A 15,256-nucleotide genomic window follows, 5' to 3' on the forward strand; every position below is an offset into this window, starting at 1 on the left:
AATCAGTAGAGAACACAAAGTTGCATGATGTTGACGATCACCCAGCGATCATTTCAAATATGCATAACGTAGCGATGTGCTGGCTTCTCGCAGCTCAGGGAGGTGATTAACAGAGAGCGAGCATAACTCCAGCGAGCGACTCTGCTGCTATTTGTGTGATCGGAGCCGAGGTCGGTATACTTATACACACACATTTACTACGGCTACTCTTAATACAAACTGCGACTAACGGACTTACAGCTTGCACGTCTACATTTACATTCATAATTTACAACTCAAAATTCAAACAACATGCTCGTGGGTTTGTGCGACACACGGGAAATGGTGGTCGGTCAATCTGCATGGCTTGTATATTTTTTGGCGGTCAGGAATATGTTTGGGGTTCCACTTGTTCCGGACCATCCGAGGTTGAACCGATCGGGAACACTTGAGATTGACAGCTCCTTCTGTACCGGTCGTACCGGTCTGTACCGATTGTAGCGGTCGGTCAACCCGAGTTTTGTGATGGCAACTCGGGTTCTTTTAAACGGAGGGTTGTGATCGATCAGACTTAGAATACATCTGCCTTCCCATGATGATCGATGTGATAGGGATCATGTTCGGCATTGCTTGTGGATCCAAGGTGGCAGCTCGGTTCTTCATTAACTTCATTAATTATATTGTTCGCTTGGCGAAGGTCAGGAGGATAATTGTGGCCGGTGTTGTTCCGGTCGATTGAGCGAGACGTTCATGCATCTTCTATAACTGCTCAGAGAGTTGATCGGTCAATAAGACGGATCTACCAACTTAATGACCCGCCTGCCTGGTGATGTCGATCGGCGAGAAAATGTCCGGTTGATGATGGGGAGCTCGGGCAACTAAAAACCGTTGCTGCTCGGTTTACTTCAAATAGTGGAAGGTCTGTCAGGCCTTTAAACATGGATGCATTATACTTGACCTCTGGGTGTCATGCCATCAACAACGAAAACAATGGGACCAGCCGGCGAAGTCGGGTAAACAGCCGGGAAACTTTGAACAATGAGAAACCGGTGATCGGGAAAATTTGCGACTATGGTATATACGCTCAGCTTGTAGGCGGCAGTGCTGACTATCGGACATCAGTTCTGAGAGCTCGGGGAGGCCGTTCGGGAAACCGGTGATCGGGAAAATTTGCGACTATGGTATATATGCTCAACTTGTAGGATGCCGTTCGGAGTTAGACTCTAGCTCATAGCCCCGGGACTGCCGTTGCTTGCTTGGGAGTTCGCATAACCGGTGTTGGAGTAAATTCCGGTTGACTCGTCGGTGGGGGTCAATTCCGGTTGACCCGAGAACGATTGTTGCAGAGCTCTTCGATCGTTTTTTAGACGGCCATCGTTTTTATTTCCTACTTTATTTGCTTCGATTTTTTTTTTTCACAAAAAACTCCACCGCCATCTCTGGCCAACCACGTTGCATGCAACACTATCTAATTTTTATTTTATTTTCTTAGCCTTTTTCACTTTCCACCATCACCCCCACCAATGGGCTTGCATGCAACAATAAAATTGTATTTTATTTTCTTCTCCACCTCCATATGCAGCCAATGAGAGCGAAACCTTGGCACTTTTCAGCACCAAGAAACGAGTAGTGAAGAGCTGCAGTCACTACAGCTCCGTCGCGATGCGCTTTCTGGGTAGCAATAACCGGCAACGGCAACAGGAAGCGGAGATGCCGAGGATACCTGGTGGTGCACGTCGGCGGGAGGCAGAGGCATAGCAGCCGAGTGGTGGAGCTTGTTGACACGAACAGGACACGGATCAATGACCGAAATTTGTAGAGGGGCAAGAGAAATTCAAAAAATGTGTGCTGACTTTTTTTTGACAGAAATATGTAAAACTCAGTTACCACTTGCGTTTTTGGAGTTGTCCCGGGTGTATTTTTTTTTCATTATTTACGTAAAACGCAAAGGCGACTTGCGTTTTTCGTATTGTATACGTTAAACGCATCTGCCAAATGCGTTTTCATGTGACATATGGAATACGTTAAAACGCATTTGGGAGATGCGTTTTACGCATAATAATTTAAAATACGTATACCACCAAAGGCGATCGGAAAACGATCAGAGTGAGTCGTTGTTAGAGAGAGCTTTCAGTATTTAAGCGGAGAAGAGAGTTCATTCCAAACTCAACCTATTTCTTTGCTAGTGTTTTCATTAGATCTTTCACATAGACTACACACTTCTGTTACATTTTGTAAATAAAAAAAATATATATTTATATATATAAATAAATACAGAACCCCGGCCTTCAAGATGAGATTTGACAGAGAACTGTAGATGGGGGATTACAAAGCCGGACACAGTATGAAACGAAGAGCTCTTCTTCGGCTTCGGCGGCGAGGGCTTTTTTTCCGCCGTCGCTGGTGGCGGAGTAACGGCGTCTTTGGTGTTCTGAACCGCTGGCGGAAGCCTAGTGGTGTTTAACGTGGGCTTGAGGTCTTCTAAGGCCTTGCTGACCTCATCCCAGGAGCGAGGAGCTTCATCAATGGAGTTGAGCTTCTCAAGCAACGGCGGCGGGACGTGCGCCACCGCCTTTATCTTCTCCGCCTCCTTCTTTTTTCTCGTCATATTCAAACCAAAAACGCATGTGCTAATTGCGTTTTGTGGTTTTCGCAGTCGCCGGAAAGCGCCCGTACAAAATAACCCAGAAACGCAACTTACTTTTGCGTTTTCGGTATAATACGTAAAACGCAAAAGTAAGTTGCGTTTTCAACTATACCGTATCCCCTAGAAAAGGCATTAAGGTAATGCGTTTTAGGTATACGAATACGTAAACGCAACTACCAGTTGCGTTTTACGTAAATACAGGAAAAAAAATACGGCCGGGACACAACAAAAAACGCAACTCCCAAAGGAGTTTTACACATTATTGTCAAAAAAAAAATGCTACACATTTTGAGAAATAACGGCTGTTGACCACACATTTCGGTCATTGATCCCTGAAGCCATACATGCAGGCAGCTTGCCTCGATGAATGGAGTGATGGTGGGGTGAATGTCTTCCTTCTACTGCTAGCTGAATCCTTTCTCTGTGGTCTTCTTCAGACCCTTTGAGTGTCAATAACGCAGAGTAAGGGAAAATGCGGACTGGTTTGGGAGGATAGAGTAGCTTGCTAAAACTGAGGCTTCATTGTTCTTGCTGGTTTTTTTATATAATCCGAACACTTCTTCCTTCCTTCCACTGACTTCTCCTGCGATGTGGCCGATGGAGAAGCTGATAAAGAGCCACTGGAATTGGTTACGGATGGTGGATGGCATCTCTTTTTGCCTCCGGTCTTCCTCAGACCCTTTGATTTGTGAGAAATGCGAGAGATAAAACAACAATTGGAGTGGTCTAGTAGTTGGGGTGTTGGTTTGGTAATCTCAGCACCTGGGTTCGAATCCCTCTTCATTTTCTGAATTTTTTAGTAGCTTTTTGTTTGATGATAGGACCGTATACATAGCTTGTCGTCGCGGTCCCCACAGACGGCGCCAAAATGATACGGTTAATACCCGTGTACGTAGGATGTGTATATAGAGAGAGTATATTGTATATATGAAAAATGTATATAAGCTCAAAGATCCTTTTGATACTGCTAATTCTACGTAAGCAATATAAAATATCCCGAGACCAATTAAAGCAAGTAAAATCTTTATTGATCACGGTAAAGGCCCTAAGTACAATCTACTTGGTTGCTCTGAGTACCGACTGACTGCGGTCGGGATTCTCTAACAACAACCTATCGATCGTCCAAAAGTCCTCTACACTGTAGCTACTGTGGGCATTTATAGCCGCTATGCCGGGGACAAGATTCCAGCCGCTCGGCATGTCTTCCACGTAGCCACCACGTGTCACCTTCCCGGGTGCCCTGTCTGTCGCCATGAAGAGCCGCCACGCGTCCTTTCGCGTCCTTGTGCCAGCTCTTTCGTCGAAGGGCTACCGCTCGGTGGTTGACATCAGCGTTCGGGCAGCTCCCGGCCATTCCCGACCGGGGTCTCCACGGAAAAAGCCCGACCTGCCACCTGCAAAGATCATAAGAGAAAGACAAAGGCAAGTCGGTCGTGGTGGAGCTTATGTCGGTCGGGATATTCCCTACCAAAAGCCCCCCAGCCCGGGCCTTTTTGATCAGTCGGGAAAAAACGGGACGGGATGAAGAAGCCCAACCGTCAGGCATTAGATCGACCGGCCAGCTGTCATTCCCTCCTACGCCACGTGTCGGCCTCTGCCGGCCTCGGCGATCCCATCCGTCGCCTCGGATTCAGCGCGGGTCGTGTCAGGCAAGTTGGCCCATTTCCCGCCTAAATGCCCTCCTATAAATAAGCCCTTGAGGCCCTCATTTGAACTTTCCTCACTCTTTTGCTTCAGTCGGTATCCTCTAAGAATCCCGAGCAGAGCATCCCAGCAAGGCGATCGAGCAACAAACTTCAAGCTTTCCCTCGCAAAGTTCCTTCATCCGGTAAGCTCTCCCTCCTTCTCTTTACTTCACGCTTTCAACTATAGGTAGAACTGCTAGGTCAACTAACTGTCCCGGACGACTCAAGTCCTTTACTAACCCCGACCGACCGTTAGGTAGATCGAAATGACGGACTCGGACAGTCAAAACGCCTCGATCGCGGATTACGATGAGGAGGTCGAGCGTATCAGCGACGAGGAAGTGGACATTATGTCCTACACTCCCGAAGCCAGCCCCCGAGCAACGCCAGCCCCCGATCGAGCTGTCGAGCATAACAGCGCCTCAAGCTCCTCCGGGACATCGAGCTCTAGCTCCAGCGGATCGGGGAGCTCCAGCGAAGAAGAGGAAGAGAGAACCACGTCAAGCGGGCGGGGTTCTCCGACTGAGGGCGTTAGGGAAACGCCTACCCGGGTGGTTGGGGACCACCCGGAAGCTGCTCCTCGAGGGGGTGATCGAGAAAATACCCCCGAGCAGACCGAAGAAGACCCGGCCGGGCCGGCCACACCAGCCGTCGAGCTCGAATTCTTGAACAGCGAGAGTGTCGAGCAAGAAATGAGCCTGCTGACCAAAGGCGAAGCGGCTCGGATTGCTGAAATACTCCAGGGTCGGGTAGAATTCGACACGAGCCGGCAACTAGGGAACGTGATTGACAGGCATCGGGGCAAGTGGATCGGGATGCATTACGACTCCCTAATGGCCCCGATTGCCATTCCCTTCCCGGCCCTCTTGACGGCCTTTCTAGCGTATTACCGGGTCGTTCCGACTCAAATCTGCCCGAACGCACATCGGATCCTCGCCTGCTTCCCGCAGATATGCACTCGGCACGAGGCCGAGTGCACGATGGAGTTGTTCAACTTCATCTACCAGATCAAGGTTCTCCCGGGCCGCTACGGGGGTGGGTTCCTGATGCTGCAATCCCGAGCAGATATGTGCTCCATCAAAGGCCTGCCCGGGAACAACAAGGGGTGGAAGAACAGAATTTTCTCCATCAAATACGACCCCTGGATCCTCCCGGTCGATCGCACTTGGAGCAGCCACTTCAGAAAGCAAGTGGTGCCGGCCGCGACTCAAGCGCTCAAGGAGACGGTCACTCGGATCTCGAGTGAAATACACGAGTACTCCATCTTCCGGACAGCCGAGAGTCTCGCAGCCGCCAAGCTCCCGCCCCCCACGTACGAGCTAAAGGAGAAGTACCTTCCCGTACCGATGGGCGTGACGGTCGCCAAGCCGTCGAAACGGAAGAAGAAAGGTTTAGCTCGAGCTGTTCCTCCCGACCTAGCTTCATTTCTTGATCAAACTAACTTAGCTCTTTTTATTGCAGCCATGGCAGAATTTGGTGATGAAGACGCCGCCCTTCCCCCGCCCGCCAAGATCTCCCTCGGCGGGAAGAAGAAGGCCAAGACCAAAGCGGCCGGGGAAAAGGAGATTCCCACTGCCCGACCCCTGAGCGCCTCGACCGTGACGACGGGCGAGGGCTTCGTCGTTGAGCAGCCTGACGTCCTGGTTGCCCGGGTAGAGGTCGCCCGGGGCAAGGAGAAGGTCGCCGACCAGGGTGCGACCGAGGTGGGCAGCTTGAAGCGCCGCCGTGACCAACACAGCCCGAGCCCTTCGGTCGGGCGAGAGAGGGAGTCTACGTCCGTGCTGGCACGGATCGGCAACACCGCGCCAGCCCGAGTGGATCTGGGGAAGATGACCCCGACCCAGGTGGCTGAACGGATCGGCCACGACCTGGCTGAGGTGAGCTTTCCTCAACTAACAGCTTTCTTGCTAATGTACTTTGATCGGGCTAACCCTGGATATCCTTTTGTACTGCAGATCTCCCGGGCGACCCAACTCCTTCAAGGTCAGGCTATGCTGGCCGAGGAAGCTGATCATCATAAGAAGACGGCCGCTCGTCGTCTGAAGGAGATCAAGGAGCTCCAGGCCGAGCTGGAGAAGGCGCAAAAGGCCCTGAAGAAGGGCGACGAGGAGCGGGTCCTCGCCGAGAAGGTCGCCAGTCGGGCGATTGGAGAGGCCAAGGAGCTGAAGGCTCAGCTTGAGAATCCGAGCGAGCTGGCGCGGGCAGCCTTCAAAGACAAGGACTCGGGCTCGGCCTTCCTTACAGCAGCCCGGGGAACAGAGATCGGGGAAGAGCTGATCGTCTCATTCGGTCGCTGGGGCTTTACGGCCGGGAAAAGGAAGATGCTCGAACGAGTCCGTTCCCGGTTGGAGCAGGCCCTAGACGGGGAAGACCTTCAGCTGGTCCTCTCGGTACTACCCCCAGACCTAGCCGATCCCGGTCCCTCTCCCTTCGCCCCAAAAGCCAAGGCGTCTGAAGCCGGGGCATCAACGGCGGTCACCTCAAGCGGGAAGGGGGCGGCTGTTGAAGCTCGGGAGGCGAAAAAATAGGCTAGGCTGTCTCCTGTCCCTTTTGTAAAGAGCATTGATCGGGAGCCCGGTCCCGAATTGTACCGGGCAGCTTTTGTTTATTAATAAAATTTGTTTTTTGCTCTCTTGCATCGCTCGTCTTCTTGTTTCCTTGCTTTCAATTTGCACACACTGATCATAATCACTCGACCACCTGGCCTTTAGACCCGGTCTCGTAATACTCGATCCGCTCAACGCCCGACCTACGACCTTATGGCCTGGTCGTGCGTTCGATATTTCGACATCAAATCTGGCCAACCGATCGGGTTTACCCGATCTCCGGGCCTTTGTCGAAAAATTTTTGAACACAAGGCTCTACGGTCAGAATGTAACCGAGCGGCGAGCCTGCAAATACTTCCTTATCCCAGCCCCCACACTATTGTGCGCTCGAGGCACGAGTGGGTGCGATAGTGGACAGAAGTTAGACGGATCGGGGAATAATGCTGAGAACTCCTGGCTTCCCCGATCAGCGGCGTGACTTAAGTGTCCGCCAATGTGGAGCGCGTTTTGACCGGTCGATAGATTTCGCCCGGTTGATGAATGTTGAACTGATCTGCATGTAACGAAGGTGAAAGAAAATAACCGATCGGGCCGCCGCATACAAACGGTCGAGCAATCATCGATCGTATATACATTAAACTTTACATAGAAATGACGACCGGGACTAACTCGCAGGTCAAGCCCCCACTTCGTCTAAAAATACAAAAAATAGGCTAATGCCTAAAAAGAACGAGGTGCTCGGAATTCCAAGTCCCCTCGACTAGCCGACCAGTCGTTGTCTCTAGTCGGTATGTACCCGGCCGTATGATTGCACTGATGATATATGGCCCCTCCCAGTTCTGAGCTAACTTTCCGCCCTCTAGAGGTTGACTGGCCTCCCTTCGTCGTAGAACGTAGTCTCCGACTTGAAAATAACGAGGGTTGACCCGAACATCTTTAGAACTCTTGACGCGCTTCTGATACTCGGCCATGCGTCGAGCGGCTAGCTCTCTTTTTTCCTCGACCCCATCGAGATCCACCGCCATGGCATGTTCATTTTCCTCGGCGTTGTAGGTTCTCTCTCGGTTGGTCGGGATCCAAGCCTCGATCGGGAGTCGGGCTTCTGCTCCATAAACCAAGGCGAAAGGGGTCTCCAAAGTAGCTTCCCTCGGGGTCGTCCGATAAGTCCATAAGACATATGGCAACTCATCGGCCCAACTACGACCGGCCGAGTGTAACTTCTTTTTCAGACCTTCCAATATCGTCCGGTTAGCATTCTCCACTTGTCCATTTCCCTGTGGGTAAGCGACCGACGACCGGATGTGAGTCGTCCCAATCGTGGCCAAGAAATTCTGGAAGTACTGGCTCACAAACTGGCGACCGTTGTCGCTAATGAGATGCACGGGTGCGCCAAAACGGGAAATGACATTGCGCCACAGGAAGCGAGCACACTGCTGAGATGTGATCGTGGCTAAGGGCTCGGCTTCTATCCACTTGGAGAAGTAATCTATGGCGACGATCACGAACTTTCTCCGACCGGAAAGCTGAGGGAAGGGGCCCAAGATATCTACCCCCCACCTGGCGAAAGGAATTGCGGTTGTGACTGGCTGGTAGAACGTTGCCGGTCGTCCAGGCATCCGGGCGTACAGTTGGCACGTCTCACATTCCCGAGCTAACTTTTCACAGTCTAGCTGGAGGGACGGCCAATAATACCCGATCAACATGATACGACGGGCCAGGGATCGACCTCCCTGATGCGAGGAGCAGATTCCCGAGTGCAGCTCCTTCATGACTAACTCGGCCTCGAACGCGGTCAAGCAACGCATAAGAGGGCCTCCATACGATCACCGATAAAGACGACCATGCAAGACTTGGAACCTCGGGGCTCTCAGCTTGGCTTTTCGAGCACGCTGTGGGTCGTCTGGGAGTCGACCGTGCTCGAGGTATCCCTTTAGATCGGTGATCCAGCTGTCCTCCACCGGTTGGATTGGATTGACCGGCAGGCGATGGATACTGTGTTTGGGGATCACCAAGATCCGAGCTATCTTCGACATGTGTTCCGGGGCGTCTTGGGCCAGTTTAGATAAGATATCCGCATCGGCGTTATCCAACCGGGGTATGTGTCGGACGGTATACCCCCGGAACTGAGCGAGCTTTTCCATGGCAAGGTCTCGATACAACTGCAAACGCTCACCATTAACTTCATAGTCGCCGAGAACTTGCCCGACCACGAGCGCAGAATCTGTTTGGGCTCGGATGTATTCAGCCCCCAAGTCCCGAGCGCATTGCAAGCCATTTACAAATGCCTCATACTCGGCTTCGTTGTTGGTCGTGTGGAACTGATACATGAGAGCAAAATAGACTTTGAATCCTTTTGGGCTCGTGACTACTACTCCTCCCCCTGCTCCTCTTTTGCTACTTGACCCGTCAGTAGCCAACGACCACCACTCAGCCTCGGGATCCGCAACCTCAGGAGGCCGGGTATCCCGGGCGGTGCACTCAACCAAGAAGTCCGCAAGAGCTTGACCTTTAATAGCCGGTCTTGGTCGGTATTCGATCGCGTACTGGGTCAACATTAACGCCCACTTGACTAGGCGACCAGATGAAGAGGCGGTGCGGAGGACTGGTCCGATCGGCTGATCGGTCAACACGCGAATTGCTCGACCTTGGAAGTAGAGAGCCAACTTCTTCGCGGCAATATACAAGGCGTAGACGACCTTCTCTAGCCGGGAGTACCGGAGCTCGGGACCATGTAGCGCGTGGCTTACATAATACACCGGTCGCTGGACCCCTTCCGGATCGGTTCGGCACAACACTGCGCTTACTGCGCGATCGGACACGGCGAGGTACACGTCTAGCTCTTTCCCGAGCTCGGGCTTTGAGAGCACGATTGGTGACATGAGATATTCCTTCAGCTCGTCAAAAGCCACTCGGCATTCTTCGTCCCAGACGAATCCGTTAACCTTCCGCAACACCTTAAAGAAAGGTAAAGCGCGCTCGGCTAGCTTGGAGAGGAACCGGCTGAGGGCTGCCAACCGACCGGTCAATTGCTGAACTTCCCGAACGGTGGAAGACGGCTGCATGTCCAGAATCGCTTTTACTTTGGCCGGGTTAGGCTCGATTCCTCTCTTGGTCATCATATAGCCGAGGAATTTGCCGGTCTGAACCGCGAATGTACACTTGGTCGGGTTCAGCCGCAACTGGTACTTCCTCATGATCTGGAAGCACTCCCGAAGGTCCCGAGTGTGGTCGGATCGGTCCCGACTCTTGACCAACATATCGTCGATGTAAGCTTCCATCGTTCGGCCCAACAGATCAGCGAAGAGCATATTGACCATCCTCTGGTAGGTGGCTCCTGCGTTCCGCAGACCGAACGGCATCACTCGGTAACAATACAGCCCGTCCGGGGTTACGAAGGCTGTCTTGCTCTCGTCTTCATGGTGCATCATGATCTGATGGTACCCCTTGAAGGCATCCATGAAGCTCATTAACTTGGCCCCGGCCGTCTCGTCGACCATCTGGTGAATGCTCGGTAGAGGATACGGGTCGAGCGGACAGGCTTTGTTGAGGTCCGTGAAATCGATGCACATCCTCCATGCTGGGGGCTTCGGGACAAGAACAATATTTGCCACCCACTCAGGATAGACCACCGGACGGATGTGCTCGATCGCCGCCATCTTTTTGACTTCTTCTCTTACAAACTCGCGGCGATCGGAGGAGAGGTGTCGTGTCTTTTGCACGACCGGCTTAGCTGCGGGATCGACGGCCAATTTGTGACAAATGACCGACCGATCGATCCCGGGCATGTCTTCAGGCCCCCATGCAAAGATATCTGCATACTCCCGGAGCACCGCCAGAACTTCCGCTCGGAGCTCGGGAGTGAGGGCTCGGCCAATCTTAATCTTTCTGTCAGGGCGGCCCTTGGACAGGGGAACTTCTTCTATCTCTTCGGAAGGCTCAGGCTGCTCCTTCCGTTCCTTAGCCTCCTCCTTGGCTATGGTGTTCACCCGGGAAGATGGACCGGAATCACGTCGATTAACCGCTCGGGTGTAACACTTCCGGGCGGATTGGACATCGCCACGGACCACGCCGACCCCGTTGGGGGTGGGGAATTTCATGCATAGGTGAGGCATAGAAATTATCCCACCGATCTTCATAATGGCGGGTCGGCCCAAGATAATGTTGTGGACGCAATGGAGGTTGACCACAACAAATTCCAGCTCCGTTTGGATCGACTTTGGAGGCGTGCCGATCTCAACCGGGAGCGTTATTTTTCCCTCGGGGTAGATAAGAGCCCTGGTAAATCCTGACAGTGGTACACCGACGGGAGTCAGCTCCTTCCTGTCGAGGCCAAGCTTCTCAAACACATCCAAGTATAGGACGTTCACGCTGCTGCCCGTGTCAACCATAACCCTCTGGACGTCTGTCCCCTTAACATCGATCGTGACCACGAGCGCCTCCATGCCGTGATCACTGCTGGTAGGTTGGTCCTCAAGGGTGAAGGTTATGGGTTCCATCTTCTGTCTCTTCCCGGTTCCCCGGGAGTCTACGATCGCGACTGGACAATTCGTCCTCGATCGAGATGTATCTTCCAGCCCGCCGAATATGACATGGATGGTGGGCTTGCCGGATGGGCGGCTACCGGACGGAGGGTCTAGGTCCCGCCGGTCATCGTGACGGTCGTCCCTCCGATTGTCCCTTCGGTCCTGACCCGACCGATCAGAGCGGTGATGAGATCGCCTGTGATCCCTCCGATCGGTATTTCTCTTGCTGTCTTCCCTCTTTCCCACACACTTGTCCAATTTTCCCAAATTGAGCAAATCTTCCAATAATTGGCGCAAGTGGGTACACTCCTCGGTGTCATGCCCGGCGCACCGATGGTAAGCACAGTGCTTACTCTTGTCAGGGCCGTCTCGATCGGGATGGGGGAGTTTGATGAGATTGCAGGACTGAGCGTACTGCATGGCCTCCGCCGCGGATCGGTTCAAGGCCGTAAACTCCCCAGGCCTGGTGCGGGATCGGGGATGGTCATCTCCCGATCGATGTTCTGCCCGGCTGGCCGGTTTACGAGACGAAGAGCCGACCTCCTGCGAGCGCTTGACGGCATTCGCCTCACCTGCGTTGGCGTAATCAGTGACCCTTCGGAGGGCCTCCTCATATGTGGTCGGGGGGTGGAGGATAAAATCCTGGTATAGATACCCCGCCCGGAGGGAGATGTGAAGCATGTGAGTGGCGGTCGCATCATCCATGGGCTCGACCTCCCCGACCGCCGCCTTCCACTTGATGAGGAAGTCGGTCAAGCTTTCCCCTTCGAGCTGCTTGGCCTTTTCGAGGTACATATAGGACTTCCTCACCACTTTGGAAGTAATGAACTTCCGTACAAACTTGACCGCCAGGGTCTCAAATTTGTCGATTGACCCCGGCTGCAGGGTTCGGAACCATTCTGCCGCCCGACCGGTGAGCGTTGAGTAGAAGGCCCTGCACATCACGGCGTCTGAAACGCCCTTCAGCATCATATTGCTGAAAAAATCATTCACGTGAGCCTCAGGATCTGTCCGACCGTCGTAACTCTTCTCTCCCGAGACCTTTAAGTCGAGCGGGTAGGGCTGAGCCATTACCGCTGGTGTGAAAGGCGTCTGGTGTAGGGTCGATCGGTCGGCCGGGGGTGCTGTAGGATACGCACTCCTGAGCTGCGCAACTTCAGCCTGGAGGTTGTAGAGCAACCCTCGGGTTTCGTTGAGCTCGGCGGCTTGAGCGGCTTGGGCTGTATCCCGAGCGCGTCGCCGTCGGTGAGATCTCGACCCGCTATATGCGGATGAAGCCTCGTGGCTAGCCTCCTGCATTTGTACGTTCTCTTGCCCGCGATTCGGGTCTTGGGGTCCCAAACGCTGGCGCATCTCCGGTCGGAGACGATCAAAAGCTACCGCTCGGGCAACTTCTTCAGGGTCCTCCGGTTGAACGGCCTGAGCTGGTGCCTCCATCGCATCAGCACCCCCCGACCCCAACCGCGAATGAGCCGAGCGTCGAGCCCGGGATGTGGACTGATGCTGCGGCTCTACTTGTGCGGTCGGTTGTACTGGAGGGGCGGCGGCTGGAGCTGTATAGGTAGGCGTATATGGTGGATAACCAACCGGGGAAGTGTAGCACATCGGTTGGCCTGGCCAATACCCATATGGTGGAGGTGGGACCGGGTACGGATACTGGGCGGGATACATCATCGGGTGCTGTTGGTATGGCAGACCGGGTGGTGGGTATCCCGGTTGTATGTAATTCACCGGCTGCTGGGCGGCCGGGTACGTATTTGACGGATGCGGTGGTGAGAGGTTGAGGTTGAGGTCCATCGTCTGACCCTGCTGTTGGGTAGCGTAGTGGTCGGAGGAGCTCGCCGCATCCGCCTGGTCGTCGGCGAAGTTGTTGTGTGCCCACGGATACATGTTGGTATGGTGATCGGGTGCTCGTCAAGACGTTGGTTTCTCGTACGGGTCCCCACAGACGGCGCCAAAATGATACTGCTAATTCTACGTAAGCAATATAAAATATCCCGAGACCAATTAAAGCAAGTAAAATCTTTATTGATCACGGTAAAGGCCCTAAGTACAATCTACTTGGTTGCTCTGAGTACCGACTGACTGCGGTCGGGATTCTCTAACAACAACCTATCGATCGTCCAAAAGTCCTCTACACTGTAGCTACTGTGGGCATTTATAGCCGCTATGCCGGGGACAAGATTCCAGCCGCTCGGCATGTCTTCCACGTAGCCACCACGTGTCACCTTCCCGGGTGCCCTGTCTGTCGCCATGAAGAGCCACCACGCGTCCTTTCGCGTCCTTGTGCCAGCTCTTTCGTCGAAGGGCTACCGCTCGGTGGTTGACATCAGCGTTCGGGCAGCTCCCGGCCATTCCCGACCGGGGTCTCCACGGAAAAAGCCCGACCTGCCACCTGCAAAGATCATAAGAGAAAGACAAAGGCAAGTCGGTCGTGGTGGAGCTTATGTCGGTCGGGATATTCCCTACCACCTTTTATTAATGTTCTTCTTCTATGCTTGTAGAGAGAAGGGAGAGGAAAGAGTGTCTAGAGAGAGATTAGAGCTAGTGGACCGGAAGGGAAGCCCCTAAAATGAAGGGTTAAAAGCCCTTATATAGGTCAACCCAAGTCGGGTTTGACCTTGACCCGAACCGTTTAACCCGATCCAAATAGGAGCACGGAGCGTACGGGGGAGCCTGAACGCGGGGTATATTCTCCATCAACGTTCTCACCTAAAGACATGTTCTCGTATGATCCTATATATATATATATATATATATATATATATATATATATATATATATATATATATATATATATATATATATATATATATATATATATAAAATTTATAAGTATTGTTGTAATGTTATGATGATACAAAGCAGAATTAGTTTTACTAAAAATGTAAGTATAGTTATACAATGTAATATTTAAATGTTAAAGACAATAAATGCATTCATATTGCTAATCTCATTTGCAATAATAATCTTACAAAGTTAAACGGACAGAGAAAGACCCAGACCACCTCGTGGTTTACACACCAAAAAATAATAATAATTTACAAATCTATTAATATGCATTCACTTAGACGAGAAAATTTTTAACCTACTTGATTTTACTTTACCTAACTTTCTTTGTAAATTATTAAAAAAAACTAATCACAATTACAAACTATTAAAAAGTGAGTGTATATATATATATATATATATATATATATATATATATATATATATATATATATATATATATATATATATATATATATATATATATACTAACTTAATAAAAAATAAAAGTTTTAATATAACAAATGTTGGGCCAATATATAATTCCATTTTTTTTTTTAATTTCTGGGCCAAACCTATCTCATTGCTGCATCCCATTTTCCCAAAGTCCATTCACAATTTGAGGGCAAATTATTGCATGGACCATGGTCCACACAATCACAAATTATGCCCTGGAAACGTGTTCGCCATGAATGGTGAACACGGGTCCAAACGGTGTCGTATTTATGATTTTTTTTTTTTAGTTAATGTGCTGTTAACGGCGCGCGTTTGTTCAGATTATGAATTTTCTGTTATGAGATTATGAATGTACATTCATAATCTCATAACAGAAAATTCATAATCGCATAATAGAAAAACATTTATTAAATTATGAATTTTCTGTTATGAATCTCATAACAGAAAATTCATAATTTCATAACAGAGAATTCATAATCTCATAACAAAAAATTCATAATCTCATAACAGAAAATTCATAATTTCATAACAGAAAATTCATAATCTCATAAAAGAAAATTCATAATTTCATAACTGCACATTCATAAATCCATGCCTGCACATTCATAATTTATGAATGTTGAAAAAACTTGCGCGAAGAGGAAGTGAAAC

This window comes from Ipomoea nil, unplaced genomic scaffold (assembly GCF_001879475.1).
Source record: "Ipomoea nil cultivar Tokyo-kokei standard unplaced genomic scaffold, Asagao_1.1 scaffold0642, whole genome shotgun sequence".
Lineage (NCBI taxonomy): Eukaryota > Viridiplantae > Streptophyta > Magnoliopsida > Solanales > Convolvulaceae > Ipomoea > Ipomoea nil.